The sequence below is a fragment of the Sciurus vulgaris genome (assembly GCF_902686455.1).
Source record: "Sciurus vulgaris genome assembly, chromosome: 1".
In the NCBI taxonomy this organism is placed as follows: Eukaryota; Metazoa; Chordata; class Mammalia; order Rodentia; family Sciuridae; genus Sciurus; species Sciurus vulgaris.
In genome coordinates, this window is record NC_136461.1 from 126482701 (window position 1) to 126494170 (window position 11470).

At 35.8% G+C, this 11470-nt stretch overlaps 1 long non-coding RNA gene and 1 pseudogene across 2 annotated transcripts in view; both read right to left on the reverse strand.

Annotated features, from left to right (window-relative positions):
* Positions 1–5914, reverse strand: part of LOC306641578 — a 110649-nt gene extending 104735 nt beyond the window's left edge. Inside the window, exon 1 of the long non-coding RNA XR_013758202.1 lies at positions 5689–5914. This is a non-coding gene — a long non-coding RNA (uncharacterized lncRNA). The remainder of the gene's footprint in view (positions 1–5688) is intronic.
* Positions 1267–3100, reverse strand: LOC306656836 (prohibitin-2-like; annotated as a pseudogene). Its single transcript has one exon. The product of its transcript is annotated as a prohibitin-2-like (transcript).
* Positions 5915–11470: the final 5556 nt, after the last annotated feature.

Consider the following 11470-nt stretch of genomic DNA (forward strand, 5'->3'; position numbering starts at 1 on the left):
TTGAGTTGTTCGTTTGTGCCATTAGCCTTTCTTCTTTAGACATCTTAGCTTTTGGTATAGAAATATGATGAATAAAGCCCAGAGAACTCAATATTGCATTCTTCCTCAGTTCCTGATGTCCTGTTTGAGTATGTTTGTTCTACTGTTGAGCATTTTATGACATTTGTTTTTCTATTTATTTTCCAAGAACTTTAAATGTCCTAGCAAGAGGGATAATATGCCTACTCCATTTTCCCTGAAGTAGAAGTTCTAAATTTATTTTAATTTCATATACTTAATTGCCCTGTTTTTCTGATGAATTTCTATATAAATTCCCCATTTTTGTCTGTTGCTTTTATCTCTTTCTTATATTTCATGAGTACATCTAATAAACTATTTTTCCTCAATCATGAATATGTTCTCATTTCACTTGTTTCTTGTTCTGTGTATAAAATAAGATAGTCATTATTTTGGTACCGTGTATAAAATAATCCAGTAGTTATTGACAGTGGATACTGGAGAAGACATCCTATAGCCTCTGTTAGGCAACCCAGGTAACAAGCTGACCTCTTGGGCCTGCCTGTCAGAAGTTGAGCTGATTGTTGAAATCCACATTATAGCCATCTTACATCTTTTGTTCTAAATGCTCTGAAGGGACAGTTGAAATCCTCCCTTTACCAAGTGTTTTTATCCAAGTTTCTGGAAATCATTTGAGTCTCATAGATTAACAGATTACCTTTCTGCCCTAGCACTACTACTGCTAAGGTTAATCTTTCAAAGATGTATTTATCAGGTGTTAAACTGAGGCAGGCCTTGGTTTTCTTCTTTGCCTTTAAGTAAATCAGCCCTTTTCTCTATCAATGTCAAGTCCAAGTATACCACAAGAGGATGAGATTTCTGTTTACTCTGTAATCGTCTTACCAGATTCTGTTTGTTCATAGCAAAGGTTTCAAATGGGATAACAGGAATGTTTTTACTTTGGTATTTGGAACAACAAATTTGTTAATAGACAGCAGCTGAAATTCTCGTTCTAGCCAAGTTTCCCTATCCATGATAAATCTTCTCTTGTACTTACTTTTATTCAGACTAGGTATTCAGACCCAAGTATGAAAGCATGCTTCGCTTATCTCATATAGGTTTATATAATTTTCCTCGAGAGTACGTTGAGTGACCTTGTGCTTGATATACCACAGAAATCAAAAAGATTGTAGGTTACTCTGGAAGCTCCCTTTATCTGCACTAAGACCCATGTTGTTTTCAAAATGCACCTTCTCTCTATCTCTCTCCTTTTTCTTTTGGATTAAGTTATAAAAATGTATTGAGAATTCCTGGTATGGTAGTTATTTCCTCCCGCCTTGAGGAAGTAAACAACACTACAGGAAATCACTGAGAAATCACACACTGTCCCAATCCCCCTGGCCAACGCAGAGAGGAGGAAAGTCATTCTCCTAAAAAGGGCTGGTCTTCAGTCTTCCTTAATTCAAGAGGGCTCAAGAGGATGGGTGCAGCGGGGACCATCAAACAGTACTAGGGTTGGGGTATGCTGGACCTCTAGTTGGTCTCTCAAAAACGAGGAGAAACACATCTGCTTCTTCCCTGGGGGTGGAATTCTGCTCACTGGGCTCATTTCTAACCCTTGATGAGGCTGTCACTTCCCCAGGTAAAACTTTCATCCTGTAGGTTAAGCACAAGGTTATCAGCCATGAAATAGATATGATTTTGTGAGGTGGCTCTTGTCTTCGGGATGTTTGGGGCTGCTGCCCGTATCTTGCGAAGCTTGATGTAGCTAGGATTTTTGCTCAGTGTTTCGCCAAGAATCTTGGCAGTCTCTGCCTCACTGTCAGCCTGCATGATCTTCTGCTGATTTTCCTGTTTGCTTTTTCCATCAAGAACTGGGCCTGCTGGGCCTCCTGCTGGTCCACTTGTTTGGCTTCTACAGGAGCGGAGTACTCCAGGAGAAAGCTTAGCTCTGTGATGGCTATATCACCCAGGATGAGGCTGAAATTCTTGGATTTTCCTGTCCACTCCCTTTGGATAAATAGGGATACCTGAGCCTGCTGGGTGATCATCTGTGATGCACTGAACTTGGCCACCACACTTAGCACCTCCTTGACAATGGACAGCAATACTGGCTGCTTGTAGTCTAGCTCTAGGCTCTGGTACATGCTAGGGAGCTCTTGGGCATTGTATGGAGACTGCAGCATGGGGAGATATTCACCATCTGCATGTCTTTGGAGCCTGTGGGAGAGGAAATTTTTCAGGGTCTGGCCCGAATATTATACATAATGGGGTACTCGAACCAGGTAATTCTGAAATGAAGTCTCTCAGCCAGGATGGTGTCCTGCTGTACACCACCAATCCAAATAAAGATGGTTCTGGGCCCACCAAAAATGGTGAATGTGAATTCATAGGTGCTGTAGGCCCTGGGACGATTTCTGGGCCATATCTGATTCTGAGGGAGGTGGCACCAGAGGTCAGGAGGCCGCCCTCCCCACTCCAGTTTGGAGATCACAACCAGCACAGGAGAGCTTGGAGCAGCAGCGGTCATGGGAGTCAAAATGCACCTTCTTTTGTTTGCAAAAAGCATTGTTTGTCTCTTAGTAAGTCAATTGCATGCCTCTAAGAATGAGTTAAATGAGATCACAATTACAAGATTTTGAATAAGTTTACTGGGGTTTAGGATTAGGACAGAGACATGGATCTGATCTTTTGTACTCTTTCTGGAACCCATCATGAGCCTTGAAGCATAAATGTTCAACTAATATTTTTAAAAGTATATGATCTTAGACCTGACTTGAAGAAATTCTATGTGCCACAATATTTAGTTAGCATGACAAATCTTAAAAGTGACCAGTAAATGGAAATACAAACTTGGTGCTAAGGCACTAAAACAGGGTTCATTTATATGAATGGAAGCTTAAAACACTAAAATAAGGAAAATTATGCCCAAATCAATATTTAAATTCTGTATCCTATTTCAAAGTATAATATTTGCATGACTTATTACTGTATTTTTAAATAACAGTAACAGTGACAAATGGTAATGAAATGTATATATTAAAAACATTGAAAATGTAAGTTGTAGGAAGACCCAAAAGCAAATATTTGCTTCTCTGGAATTAAAATAAAATGGAAAGTTTTAATAACGGTACTTTTAAATCTTCTATCTAATTGCTGCTTTTTCATTAATGTCAAATAATAAGTAATAAAATATAGGCCCTATATAAATTTTCTGAGTTTATATTACATTGATTATAGATTCAGAGTAATGTTTCAAATACCATAATAAGAATTAATGTTCATGATTATTATTTGAAGCTTATACAATCCAAAATAATCAGAGCAATGTTAAATGTTATACCTAGAAACTGCATTTCTCCAATATTTATATGTTTAAAGCCCTAACACTGGTACCTTAGAATGTTACTGTATATGGAGATAGGAGTTTTTAAAGAGGTAATTTAAAGTGAGTCCCTTAAGGTGTGCTTTAATCTTAGCTGAATCCTGTACTTTTGAGAAGAGGCGCTTTAGGAAGAGAGAGAGACATCCAGACAGTCAACCATGTAAAAAGGCAACAAGAAGAGACCATTGTCAAGCCAAATTGTGAGATCTCTGAGGAAATCAAACCTGCCATTCCTTTATCTTGGACTTCTAGCCTCCAGAATAGTGAGAAAATACATTTCTGTTGGTTAAGCACAAAGTCTGTGGTGGTTTTCTATGGCATCCCTAGAAAACTAATACTAAACTAATATTTTAATGTGTTTTGTTATTTTAAAAATTGGGATTTTCTTGGCATTAAACCAACCCATTCCTATTATATTAGAAAATATAAATAAAGACTAAGAAAGCATTCATACTTAAATATTGGTAATAGTTTTGTATAAATCATTCCAGATTATAAACATTCAGATATTCATAAAACTCTCTCTCTCTCTCTCTCTCTCTCTCTCTATATATATATATATATAATATATATTTAAGAAAGAAAATAGTCTTTTTGTGAATGAAACACCTATTCTATATTGTTATATGCTACAATACACTATGACATTATATCATCTCAAATTCATAGTATATAATGTAGTCTCAACAAAAAAAAAATTTACATTCTGTTTTCATTTCAATACATACTGTCAAATACCATTATTTTATTTATTTATTTTTGGTGCTAGGGATTGAACCCAGGGACTTGCACATGCTAGGCAAGCACTCTATCACTGAGTTATACCCCCAGTTCTTTTTATTTTATTTCAAAAGAAGATCTTGCCAAGTTGCCCAGGCTTGGCTTGAACTTGTAAACTTCCTTCCTCAGGCTCCCAAATAACTGGGCTTATAGTTGTGCACTGTCATACCCAGTTTGAATACCATAATTTTTAAACCAATTTCTTGCTGTTGGAAACTAGGACTTACTTATTCGACATCTCACTCTCTAAGCAAGACTGTAACAAATGTAATTTTGCATACATTTGCCATACTTTTTCAACAATGAATAAATTTCTAGGAGTGAAAGTATTGGGCAAAAGTAATGAATATTTTAAAGTCTTTTGATGTGTAATACCACAGTAGCTTTCAGAAAATAAATATACACACAATTATGCCTCCATCAGAAGTGGTGCATTTCATTTTTTAAAAATCCTTTAAACTTAGTAAAGCATCTATGTTACCTATAGCACTGTTTAGTGAACAAAATTTCTGTTCTCCAGGACCAATTCCCTCTTTTGTAGAAAAATAATCTTACCAATGTATCTTATTAAATTTATCGAATTATGATTTGCTTTCTTTAGATTTTAGAGACAGCAAATCTGTTGTTGATGCCTATCCTCATCTTGTTTCTTCAGTAGGATTTTAAAAATTATTTCATAAATTGACTTTCTTTAATTTTTAAGATTTAGATATTTGTGTGGTTTCCATTTTCTTTCAAAAATTTGAGATTAAATTCATTTTTCCCTCCCATAGGTATATTTTTCTACTTTATTATTTCCTAAGGCCAATTATACTCAGATTTTGTTTTAGAACATCTATTTCCTTTCACAATATATGCATTCTCTTTTGACTATTACTGATATATTCTCTGACTATACTTGGTTCCATGTTCAGATATCTCTGATTATTTAACCAAATCTATGGTAATGTGAAAGCCCTGTGGCTCTTTTACTTCTTTCCTAGTCTTATCCTTTTAAGACACATAATACATGTCTAATTCTATTTTCTTGTGCAATTTTTAAACTATTTGCAGTTTTAATTTTATATACATCATGTGCCCAAGTCAAGGCCAACTTTTTATATCATTTTTCATGTAAAGATTTCTAACCTTCTGTGTAGTTAAATTGTCTCCCTGAGGAACACTGAAATTTGCCTTTGCAAATAGTATTGGAAATAAGTACACATTCTATCTAGTTTAACAATGAGAGTGTGCACTGGACAATTATCTTCTGCTACTTGCAACATTAATTTAAAAATCAATTAAATTAATAAATAGTAACACACAAGAGATGAATAATATTGGCCTATGATCAAATAAAATTTTCCTCTTTCCATATTTTTGAGTCAAGCAACTCTGTGGATCTGATACTTTGATCAAATTTAAGAGGTTAAATATTAGTATTAAAATGTTATTTGATTTCTTTTAGTCAATTTATAAAGACACTGACTGATACGGAGATATATCTGAGGGACCCAGAATGACAGAGACAGTGCTAAGGGATTTACCTTCTTTTCCCCCGTGGAAGTATTTCCTCTTCAAAACATGGCATCTACCCCATTCACAGTGGCCACCTGTGAATAGGTGTTTCTCTCAGCACCATCACACCAAAAGATTCTCAGAAGCAGTGCCTAGCTGTGGGTTCCCAAAACTCAAGTCTCTTAGCAAGTCTGTTATTAAGATATTATGGAACTTAGAAGTTAGGGCAGAGTGCTAAAAAGGTGAGTCCAACTTTTGGCATAGTGTTTAGCCTTGGATCCCAAAACCTCCCAAAGTGATTGCTCTGAGAACTTGAGGTTTTTTAAAGACACCTTCTAGGGCATGGTATGACTGAAATTCTCTCCAAAAGTGAGGGTAAAATGAAGCTACTGTTTAGATTACCAGCTGTCATGTCTTTAAAAGAAAATAGCTTAAAATCATTTTTAAAAACAAGTTAAAATCTCTACCAGTGATCCCAATATATACCAGTGAACAGGTACATCTTGTACTCTAAATTCTCAGATTGAAAATGAAGCAGAACAAATACAAGGATAGGAAAGTTATGTCCTATTAATTCTACTGTCCTCCCTGTTCCCCTCCCCACTCCCTTCCCTTCATTCCCCATTGTCTAATCCAATGGACTTCTATTCTTCCCCTCCCCACCCTTCCTTGTGGATTAGCATTGACATCAGAGACAACATTCGGCCTTTGATTTTTTGGGGGCCTGGCTTATTTCACTTAGCATGATATTTTCCAGTTCCATCCATTTACCAGCAAATGTTATAGTTTTATTTTTATTTATGACTGAATAATATTCCATTGTGTATATATATCACAAAAAGTATAAATAGGGAAAATATCGCTCCCATTATGACTGCAGAAAAATGAATCAATTATTAAAAATTTTGTGGTTATTTAATTATGAATTTAAGATTTACCAAACCATCATCTTTGGATACTTGTGACTATCAATCATAGATCTTATTATCTGGATATTGGAATTCAATGCTAAATGATAAGAGACAAAGCTTGGTAAATTCTAGAATTTTTTCACATTCGATTTATTTCTTACTAAATAGTTATGGAGATAGAAAATGATATGATTATTATCTAATAAAGACTAATATTTTTGCTTTAAAAAATAAAATATATAAATCGGTGCAAAGAAAAAGAAAACAACAAGCAGAACAAATAAGAAAACATGCACACTTCAAAATATGTGGCTCAGAAGTGAAGAATAATAAATATATAGGCAAAGGAATGTTGAAAATAAAAATAACCTATGAGCTATTAGCTGTAAACAATAACCAAAAAAAATTTTGTGATTCTGCCAATATTAGACAAAGTAGACTTTAAGGTCAAAAAAAAAAAAAAAAAAGAATTACAAAAATAATGTTATACTGAAATATGTTGAGATGAAGACTTAAGAAACAGAAATATGGTGTGAAGGTTAATTATATGCATCTACTTAAATAGACTAAGCAATACCCAGATACCTGGTAAAACATTAATTCTGAGTGCATTCATGAATAATGTCTTCTCTGGAAGACATTAGCATTTGTATCTGGGGACTGAGTAAATAAGTACACTTATCACAGTGGGGGGCCCTCAACTAATCTTTCAAAGGATTGACTAGAACAAAATGAGGAAGAAGGGTGAATTTGCTCTCTCTGCTTGAACTAAGACATTCATTTTCCTCTGCCTTGGGTCATCTGTGTTCCTTCCTCTTGGGCCTCTGAACTCAAAACAGCAGTTTTATCTTTGGTTTTCCTGATTGTCATGCTTTTGAGTTTGGATCAGAAGTACAGCATCAGCATTCCTGGGCCTGTAGTCTTCAGACAGCAGGTTGTGAGACATCTCAGTCTTCATAAAAATGATAGCCAATTTCTTAATAATCTTTTTTCTATGTTTATAATGTATTATATTGTTCTGTTTCTCTTGAGAGCCATGACAAATACATATGACAAAATAAAAATAAGAAGTGGAAGAAGATATTTTAAAATTATATATATATATGTATGTATATAAACGTGCTAATATCCATCCATGCTAAATAAAGAGACCTTAAAAACAAAAAGACATAGTGAAGGTGGAAAACCAGAGGAGTCATTTCAAAATAGACTATATTTCAATAGACATTACATATTTTAAAAAGGGACTCAACTTCATTAGTTTTGAAACACATTGTGATACAATTTCTACATATCTACTAGAAAGCTAAAACTTAAAAAAGACAGAAAGCCACATGTTTTCTCTGATAAGTGGATGCTGATCCATAGACGGGGAGAGTAGGGAAGAATGAAGAAACTTTGGAATGTACAGAGGGGATTGAGGAGAGGTGGGGTGATGGGGTGGTGGGGTGGGAAGGATAATAGAAAGAGACATTGTTACCCTGAATACATGTGTGATTATACTACTGATGTGACTGAGCACCAAGTGCAGTCAGAGGAATGAGAAGTTATGCTCCTTTTGTGTACAAAGTGTCAAAATGTATTATACTGTCATGTATAACAGTGGTTCACTTCACCTTTTGAATATAGCTCTGAGACTTATTTTTAAAAGGGACAAGGTTTTCTTTTTTCTGTTCTCACTCTCCCCCTTCCTAACCTGGGGCAGGGAAGGAGATTACCCTGAGCTATCTCTACTCCAGAGGAAGGAGATACCTGCCAGAGGATCTTGGGAGTGAATATCTCCCAATGTAATAATTGACTGTTAGCACACCTTCAGGTGCCATGGGACCCCCTATCAGGGCACACCTGGAATGTAATCTTTGAAGAGTTCCTATAAAAGCCCCATGTTCCTCTTGATGGGCAGTATTAGATCCAAGGCTTAGCATCTATGCAGCCATTTTAAATTCTTACCATAAGTTGCTTTTCCACCCTTGAAGGGTACTTGCAGAGAAAACAAGGGTTAAAATCTAATTTCCCCTTCCCACCTCTCATTAACCACCCCACTGGAACATTCCCTTACTTGTCCTGTCAGCCCATCATACATTCTTATGCAAGCAGCTCATAGGAGCTCATGCAACCTTACATAAGCCATCTAAATGACCTCATAAAATACCCCAGAGTTAAATTTTTCCTGCCTCTCATTCTTTTCTCAAGGGCTGGCTTTTGTCAGACCTTGATTGGCAAATAAAACTTTCTACTTGTGGATCTCCTTGCTGCTTCCTGTGTTGCTCATCTGCATTGCATTTTCCTTTTGGGCAGAATCACAGCCTTTGGGACAGGAGTCCCCTGTGTTTCTCCATTGCTAGTTAAGCAATAAACCTTCTTTTTCCTTTTTCTCAAAACCACGTCCTTGTTATTGAATTGGCTTGGGGGACAAGGACCAAGCAAACTTTCAGCAACAAATTTGGCACTGCAGATGGGATCCTACAGCAACCCCTACTCTGGCTTTCTTGGGCAGGCCTGGCACTCCAAGCAACTGCACTTCCATGCTGAGGATATAAAGCAAATTTTTTGAGAGCCGAGTACTGGAAAGTTAGTTAAGATCTACCCTATTTGGTCAGAGGATACTTCTACCCTATTTGGTCAGGGGATACTTCTGGGTGTAGCCCTGCCTGTTGCCCACAGAGCTAAAATACAAAGGCCTCCCTGAGTCCCCATGAATTCAAGCACTGATGTCTCGATCCTGCTGGTTTCTAAGAATCTCTGTATGGTCCTTCATTAGATGGAGTGCACTAGATTCATGAGTATATAAAGAGAGAATTTCTAGGTACAGTTGACAGTGGGGAACTCACTTAAAGTAGATGACTTTATGATGATGACGAGGGAGACTGGTCAAAAAACAATAACCTGTGTTCCAACCCCTGGAGTGCAAACTGGAGGGAAAAAAATGTTAAGGTACAGTTTGTTTGTTTGTTTTTTAAAATATGTCAAACTGATTCCTTTCCTGGGATAATATTTGTTGTGTAAATTAAATGTATAGATTACATACCCCAAAATTAACAACTTCATTTGCAAGTGCCTGCAGGAAAAGAAAACAGCCTGCTCTGCTGGAGGTCTACTAGAAGTGAGTAGGGCCTTTTAGACCAAAGGGACCCTGAGAAAGGTGATCAATGTTATCTTAACCAAGATTTGTTTTAGGAGGAAATGACTTGCCCCTTAAGAAAGAGGCATTCATTCTCTTCTGGACAGTTGTTTAAATTGTACAATGAGTCAGCTTTGCCAGATATGGGACTCTACCTCTCTGCCTGTTAAAAAACCTCACACTGATGACTGCCAATTTGTGCAAGATTGAGAGCTATAAAATATTAAAGTGTGATGTCCATTGCTTTTAGGGTTTTTCTTTGTCAGGGAAACAGATGACTTAAGAACATGACCTGGCTTGAATAACTTAAATGTGCATGACTAGAGATATGTATGCATCTGAAACTGAATATGTTTGTCTGAGCCTCACCTAAATGTTCTGTAAAAGTTTATAAAATGGAAGTTCACTTAAGTTTAAGCAATAAGTGCTATATTTTATACATTGCATCTGGCATAAAAGGGCAACCCTGCCATTTAAAAAAAAAAAAACCTGACATATCTGTCTGCTTTAACTTAGTCTAATTCTGATTATTAACACTGTTCCCTAAGCTCTCCTTGATTTTTGCTAGTACTGCTAAACTCTGCAAGCCCATAAATATCTATGGATTCTGAATTTTACTGTAAAAATTAAACCTAGCTAATATAAGGACATCTGTAATGGTGATGCTAATTATTAGTTCTTTGTATATTAAGTATACTCAAGTTCTTCTATTCAAGTTTTCAAGTATAAAGCTTGGAAGAGCACTTTATGAAGATGATGTTCTAAAATTACCATTTTAAACAACTTTAGTTGTTTAAATTTTATAGAAATAATAAATTAAGTTGGAAATTTATATTATTTAATGTTCTGTAACTGGACCTATTATCAATAAGATGTATATAAAATTTTATGTTACTTTTTACCCTGGGGTAGAAATGAAAATGTATTTTTAAAAGATAATGAGAGCCTGATCTGTTTAAAGTTGGATATTGTAAAACATGAAAATATTTTGCCACTTTCCCACAAAAAAGGGTTAAAAGCTCTCAGCTTTACATTGATTCATGTCTCATATGTAATGTGTTATTATTTGTGAAGAGCCCTGACATACCTGAGATAAGGCACTGTCTCCCACCTTACTCCATGTTTTAATGGCTCCAAAATAGGCATTAGATTTCAGCTCTTTTAAAGTTGTGTTCAAATGATTAATTTTTGTTGTAAAAATTACTGTGATCTCAAATGGGAAATATAATATAACTAAGTAAGGTTTAGGATTAAAAAAAGTTATGTTTCTTGGACCATAGCTATTATACAAACTGAAGGTGTTTTTGCTATTGTTAATTGCATTTTGTAGTTTCCTTCTAATTTTAGGTGTTATCTGTTATGCCTTACAGAAGTGCAACTTCTAATATACAACCTGAATCAATTTGAGATAATAGGCCATCATCTACAGAGGACAGACAGAATGTAAAACTAACTTCCAGTACTAATACAGACTCCAATTAAATAAATAATTTAATAACTGTAAAATTATAGATATTGAAGCTATAACCTGTTACTTCCTCTTTAAGACTGGTGAAACTGGCTTGTTGGGTATTTAAAACCAAAAGCTTGAAGACCAAAGTCAAGGAAGTAAAGGGGTCAAGAAAAAAGCAGTCAATAGTTGGTCCTTGCCCTCTAAGGTCAGTGAGTTCCAGAGAATGATGGGAGGAACCCCTCCAAGGCTCTGAAATTCCAATGAGTCACCTCACCTGCTGAACAGGGAGATCAAGTGGACACTACAGAACAGGAAGCCAAATGGTC